Source organism: Nycticebus coucang, chromosome 13, assembly GCF_027406575.1.
Source record: "Nycticebus coucang isolate mNycCou1 chromosome 13, mNycCou1.pri, whole genome shotgun sequence".
NCBI lineage: Eukaryota > Metazoa > Chordata > Mammalia > Primates > Lorisidae > Nycticebus > Nycticebus coucang.
In genome coordinates this window covers 16,824,085-16,831,216 of record NC_069792.1, presented here as the reverse complement: position 1 = coordinate 16,831,216, position 7,132 = coordinate 16,824,085, and the positions used below count along the sequence as shown (strand labels likewise).

General features: G+C 38.3%; 1 pseudogene; it reads left to right on the top strand.

The window, feature by feature from the left end:
- Positions 1-5,400: 5,400 nt before the first annotated feature.
- Positions 5,401-5,510, top strand: LOC128564138 (uncharacterized; annotated as a pseudogene).
- Positions 5,511-7,132: the final 1,622 nt, after the last annotated feature.

Sequence of the window (7,132 nt, the reverse complement as noted above, 5' to 3'; positions counted from 1 at the left end):
GGCTGAGGCAAGAGAATCGCTTAGGCCCAGAAGTTGGAGGTTGCTGTGAGCTGTGTGAGGCCACAGCACTCTACAGAGGGCCATAAAGTGAGACTCTGTCTCTACAAAAAAAAAAAAAAAACTGAAAACAAACAAACAAACAAAAAAAAACACCCCACTCTAGGTTTTAGAGAATCACAGCACTAGAATGCAATGTTAAGATCTCTTGGCTTATACCCTGTGTATTACAAGTGAGAAAAGTAGAGGGCAGAGAAGTTACGTGAATTTTCTGGTATTTGTTTATATGTTTTTCTGTTTCCTACAAACATTTTCAAGTTTGACTTTTGTTTATTTCAACAAAGCCAGCAGAGTCGTTTTATATTTTGTGTCTGGCAATTTATCTGAAGTGTTTATAGGTTTGTTTTTAATATCTTTTTTTTTTCCTGCTGAATATCAGTACTTTTTCCCTATGGGCTTTGTGGTTTTTGACCTGAAAGCTGCCTATGTATGTGTATATATAAGTATGAAGGTATATTTTTAAAAAATTCTTTGAGGTCTAAGATGAAAGAGTATTATTCCTCTAGAGAGGATTTATGTTTGCTTTTGCTAGGTCCTTGATTCATAAATCTAATAGAATAGAATTTCCTGACCTGGAGAGTGTTAAGTACAGATATCAAATGAGGTAAAACAGTCAAAATCTGTCTGCTCCTGCAGAAAAATAAGACTAGCATTATTATTATTGTTTTTTGTTGTTTGGGATGCATTAAGGGCACTGATTAGTTTACACTGATTACATTTGTTAAAGTCTCTCTTACACTTATGTCCTGCCTCCAAGAGGTGTGCCATACACCGTGACCCCCATCCGCTTCACCCTCTCTCCAGGGCCTCATTCCCCTACCCCACCCCTTGTATTAGCTCATCTACTGCCTTCATATTGGAATAGAGTACATAGGATTCTTGCTTCTCCATTCTTGTGAGGCATCACTGAGAAGAACATGCTAGTTAGTTAACCTGTACTAACATCCAGGTTAGTACAAAGGATGTAAAGCCTCTATCTTTTTTAGTGGCTGAATAGTTTTCCAAGGTATACATATACCACAGCTTGTTAATCCATTCCTGGGTTGGTGGGCATTGAGGTTGCTTCCACATTTTGGTGATTATAAATTGAGCTGCCATAAACAATCGAAAAGACTAGCATTATTTCAAGCAAGGAACTGTTCTATGTTTTAGGAGGACTGAATACTACATAATCCTATGCTACAATTTGGGGAATAGGGCTCTGCCCTTTCAGAAAGGTAGATAAATTATACATAGGCCCAAGTGACAATTATCTGGCTAAAATGCGTTGCTCTTAGTATGAGGATTTGTTCTTATCCTGGGCCCCATCCCATGATTATTACTATGTCTTATTCTTAGCAAAACTATGGCCAAAAATGTTTATATTTTGGTGGAATCAAGAATAATCACAGCTTTGCTATCTCCTGAATGTTCCTGAAGCATTCTGTTATAAATGAAAACAATATAGGCAAGTCATAATTTTAAGAGGATTGGCAGTGTCAGGAAAGTTTCTATCTGATGAAAATACTATTTTTTTTTTTTGGCCTGGAAAAAATAATTAATCAATTACCACCAGATTTCTATGATATCATGCCATCTTTATTAGCAGTTTCAACTAAAATTTATTGACAATTGGCTGACCTTTCCCCATTACTTATATCATATGCAATTTTAAACATGCATAACAATGGAAAGAATTTTACAGTTAATACAAATACACCTACCAAGAATGAATAGTTAGTTGGTAAATTTGCTTTAGTTGGTAAATTTGCTTTACAGCTAACTATTCCTTTATCCATATTTCTCTTTCTGTTCATCAGTCCAGCATAGCTTTTGATGAATTTCAAAGTAGGTGGCAGAATACACTTCACCTCTAAATACTTCATTCGGTATGCATATCATTAACTAGACTTCAATATTTATGTAGTTCTTGAAGTAAATGTTATATTCTGTGACATTCACAAGTCTTAAATGTAACATTCAGTGAGTTTTTATTAATGCATACGCTACTACTTTATCAAGAAGAGTATTACCATCACCTTAGGAAGTTCCCTTGGGCTCCTTTCCAGTCATTTCTTGCGACCCTCCTCAGACACAACTACTATTCTAATATTATTCCCATAGATTAGTTTTGGCCTTTCAAGAATCTTATACAAAGGACTCATACTATACCTTATGTTCTTTTTCAAAACACGTTTTATTTTGGAAAAATTGCAGATTCACAGCTGTATGAAATAATACAGGGAGATTCAGTATACTCTTCATCCAGTTTCCCCCAAGGTTATCATCTTGTGTAACGATTGTACAACTGCAAAACCAGGCAATTGACAAGATACAATCCATCCACCTTATTCAGATTCCACCAGTTCCGCATGCACTCGTTTGTGTGTGTGTGTCTGTGTATTTAGTCCTAGGCACTTTTATTTTATATGTGTATTTGTGTGAGCAGCGCCACAGTCAAGATAAAGAGCAGTCCCACCACAAGAATCCTTTATGCAACTCTTCCATAGTCACAGCCACCTCCCTCCTTCCTTCACAACCGTTGGCAATCATGAATCTTTTCTCTGTCTCTATAATTTTGCTATTTCAAGAATGTCAGGTAAATGAGATCACATAGGATGTAATCTTTTGAAATTGGCTTTTCTCACTCAGCATAATTCTCTAGAGATTCTTCTGGGATATTGTGTGTATCGATGGTTTTTTATTGCTGAGTAGTATTCCATGGTCCAATTGTACCACAATCTGTTTAATCAGCTCACCCTTTGAGGGATATTTTGGTTGTTTCCAATTTTTAGTTATTATGAGTAAAGCTACTATTTCCATTCACATATAGGCTTTTGTGTGAATGTAAGTTTTAATTTTTCTGGGATAAATGCTCAAGGGTTAAGTTGATGGGTCACATGGTAGGAAGATGTTTAGTTTTGTTTTATATTTTTTATTATAGTAAAATATATATAACATAAGATTTGCTATTTAAACCATTTTTGAGTGTACAATTTAATGGCACTGATTATATTTGAAATTTGTGCAACCATTGCCATTATTTCAAAATCCTTTCATCACTGCGCATAGAAACTCTGTAACTATTAAGTAACTCCTTTTTTATCCCTCCCTTCAGCCCCTGGCAACCCCGTACAAATAACCTATTTAAAGTGTACAATTTGATGTTCATATATATCCACAGATGGTGCAACCATCACCATAGTCAATTGTAAAACATTTTCGTCAACTCAGAAGAAACTCTGCACCCTTTAGCTATTGTGGGAATTGATATTACTAAATCAGTAAAATTTGGGGCATCTTATGCAATAACAGATTTCTCATAAGAGAAGAATATTGTCTCAATCTCAACCTGTAATGTAATATAAAAACATGTAATAATATAATCTAGCTATTGTCCTTTTATAACTTGCATTTCTATGTACCCATATGACTATGTCAAACGGAAAGTTTTTATAAAATTCAATTTATAATCATTCCAGGGAAAGTGAAATAATCAAGTATAAATCTAACAAAACATGTCCAGGTCTGAATCCTGAAAAATTTTAAATACTGATTAAAGAATTTAAAAAATCAAAGAGGTCCTAAATAAATACTTAAAAAATATATATTTTCTAGAATTCTGAAAGCAACTTATTAATGCATTACTTTAAGAAATATAATTTTTCTAAGGATATCACTTGTTCTCTCCAGCAGGACCATCAAGAGACAGAGAATAGAGGTGATAGAATCTGAGGTTGTGCATGATTCACTCCCCATAGGTTTCTACAGGGAGTCTTTGGATGTGAAGAGTCTTACTAATTCACACATGCACTTTGAAGACAACAAATGCAGATTACATATACGAGGGATACTGACCTTTAGCCTCTTAGATTTTTATTTGAACCAGTCAAGGGCCAGGCACAGATCTCTTTTAAAGCTGATAGTGAGCGTTTTAGTTTTGGGATTCAGCTGTCTCCACGTGTGGTCTTTTATTCACGGGTGAAGCTCTGACTGGCTGTCAGTAGCATCTGTGCTCCAAGTTATTTTTATGACCCATCAGGCAGGTTGTAATTGAAATCCTGCTGTGACCTGTGCTGGGTGACATGAGAACAGGCAGAAGATGAGCAGGATAAGGGTTCTGCACTCTGCACTTTCTCAGCATCTGGGGCAGGCAGGACACAGGAACTTCACTATACCACAGAATAGCAAGGTACATTGTGCAGAGCTCAGGGGAAGAGTTCAGATTTAGAAGAGAGCAGCCATGATGGATCCACAGGCAGAGCCCAGTAAAGGAGGAGAGGAAGATTCCCAGGCCTTCTTCAGAGATGGCATCGCCCTGTTTTATTATCTTCATAGCTCTTATTGTTATCTGAAAGTGTGCGTTTGAATATCTGTTTGCTCTTATATACATTTTTGTCTGTGTCCCTACGAGAATAAAAGTTCCATGAGATCTCGGGTTTAATACGAAGGGGAACAGCTTGTTAACAAATAGTTCCACAGTGTGAGATAAATGACACACAAAGGAGCTACCCGGAGGGGGCAACATTTGCTCCTTGCAAGAGAAAACCCAAAGGGTACATCTGTAGCAGTGGGTCTGCTGCTGGGTCACAGGCAAGGCATGGTTCACATTTTGTTAGATACTTTCAAATTGCAGCATTGTGGTCTGAAGCATGAGAGAGAGTTTATTTGGAAGGGAGAAGTGTGCAGAGGGATGATATTCCAGGCACTGCTAACATCAGGAGCAAAGGCATGGAGAACGGGCTTTGCATGTGCAAACGATGGTGAATTGGGGTGAGATGCACTGTGGGGAATGGCCGGACATCAGGAGGTAAAGGAATTCAGGGCCAGGTTAAGAATGAGGTGAGCTGAAGGCATCAGGGCAGATCTCTCGGTGGAAGTAACACACACGAAACTTTAGAAGGGCAAGCAGATATAAGGCTAAGAAGAGGGACGTGAATCCATCTCCATAGATGTTTCCTCCGTCCTTCCTGGATTTGTTCTTTGTTTTCCGTGTCTCTGACTTGCCTCCCTGCAGTCCCCACATCTGTAGAGCACCTACTGTATGCCAGGCACAGTTCTTGGAGCTGAAGAGGACAAGGCAAAGTCCTGCTCACGTGGATCTTGCATTCTAATGGGGGAAACGCACAAAGCACAAAGTTGAGCAGAAAGGAAATCGGTAAATCCAGAAAGTAATACAGGCATGCCTCGGACACGTGGGGGTTCAATCCCAGACCATTGCATAATGCAGACACTGCGATAGAGCAAGTGACATCAATGTTTTGGTTTTCCAGTGTGTATAAAAGTAATATTTACACTATTCTATAAAGTGTGTAATAGTATTATGTCTAAAAAAGTACATACGTTAATCCAAAATGTTTTATTATGAGAGTATTCTCACTGTTCTGATTTTGTAATAATTGGGACAGGCTAAACATTTGCTGTATTAAGACAACACATGTGTCCATCTAGCTTTATAAATACTGGTGATAAACCAGGTTAAAAAAAGACTTTATTGTTAAAAAATGCTAACAAACTGAGCTATTGAAAAAAATAAGGATTGTCACAAACCTTCAATTTGTAAAACATGAAGCAACTGCAAAGCGCAACAAGGTGAAGTGCAATAAAACGAGGCCTGTAAGTGCCGTGAGAGCAATAATTAAGGATGCTGCACACCCACCTCTGCCCAAAGTCCCGCTCCGGCCCTTGTTTGCTGCAGCTGTCAGTGATCACCCAGCGTGATGGATTTCTTTTCTCTTTCAACTTGACTCCTTCTGATTTTGTAGCACTTCTTTCCTTCTGCCTTCTTTTTTTTGGGGGGGTTGAGGGGTGTGGGAGGTGAGATACAGTCTCTTGCTCTGGCACCCTGGGTGGAGTGCAGGACATCATCATAGCTCACGGAAACTTCAAACTCCTGGGTTCAAGGATCTTGCCAAAGTGCTAGGACTATGGGCCTGCGCCATCATGCCCGGACTATTTATTTTTTATCTGTCCTGTTCAATTGCAAGCACTTTGAGGACTGGCTGTTTTCATATTTGGATCCCCCCTCCTAGTGCACAGTGCCCTGTTTTTTATATGAGTGCCCTTGTTGGAAAATTAACAAGTTATACTTTCTGGTTTTTCTTTTCTTTTGCTTCTCAGGACTTTGCACGAAACACAATCACTGCTGCTGAGGAATCTGTTTGCTCCTGCTGGGTTCCCACCTGCATCTTCAACAAAGTAGGTGACAGCAACTTCCTTTCATTTGGGATAAGATGAAGGGCCTCTGGTATTGTGTTCTTGACCTCCTAATGAGAACTACCAGCAGGACTGGATGGATTCCTAAGGAACATGAGCCTGCTGTCTTGCAAATGTCTTTAATAATAAATGATGAGAAAGGCAGACGGTACTATATAATTATTTCTTTATTATAGAAAGTCTCTGTAGACTTTCAGTGCCCAAATTTAAACTAAAAAAGAATAAAGAGGCATAATTTTGGATCTTCAGTTGCATATCATGAAACAATTTGTCTGGAGTAAGAGAACAATTCCTTGGCATCAGAGGGCCTTCTGGAGACTATGGATGCCTCTTATTTTTTGGTTTAATTACATTGAGTTTGTTAAAGATGATTGTACTATTAGTAGAGGTGTTCCAGGAATGGTAGGAGATATATCTCTGTCTAATCTCCATCTCCATTCCTGTGTCTCTTCATCTGTCTTTTAATCCATCTACTTATCATAAGTAATTGGCTTCTTATGATAGCCAATTCGTAGAGGCTGAGAAGTTCCAAGATCTACAGTAAATCCAGGAGATCTTAGAGTGTAAGTTCCAGTATAAGCCTTGATGATCTAACCACTAGTCTGAGGTTGAGTCTGAAGATTAATGTCCCAGAATGAAGACAGTTAGGTGGAGAGAGAAGAAATTTTTCTTTCCTCCACTTCTTATTCTCTTCAGGCCTCCAAGGGAATGGATAAGGCCCACCCACCTTGGTGAGGACAATCTGTTTTATTCAGTCTATCAGTTCAAACACTGATCTCATTCAGAAACACCCTTATCAACATACCCAGGATAAAGTGTAACCAATATCTGGGCAGTCAGACCCAGTCAAGTCAACATATAAAATTAAACATCATAGTGA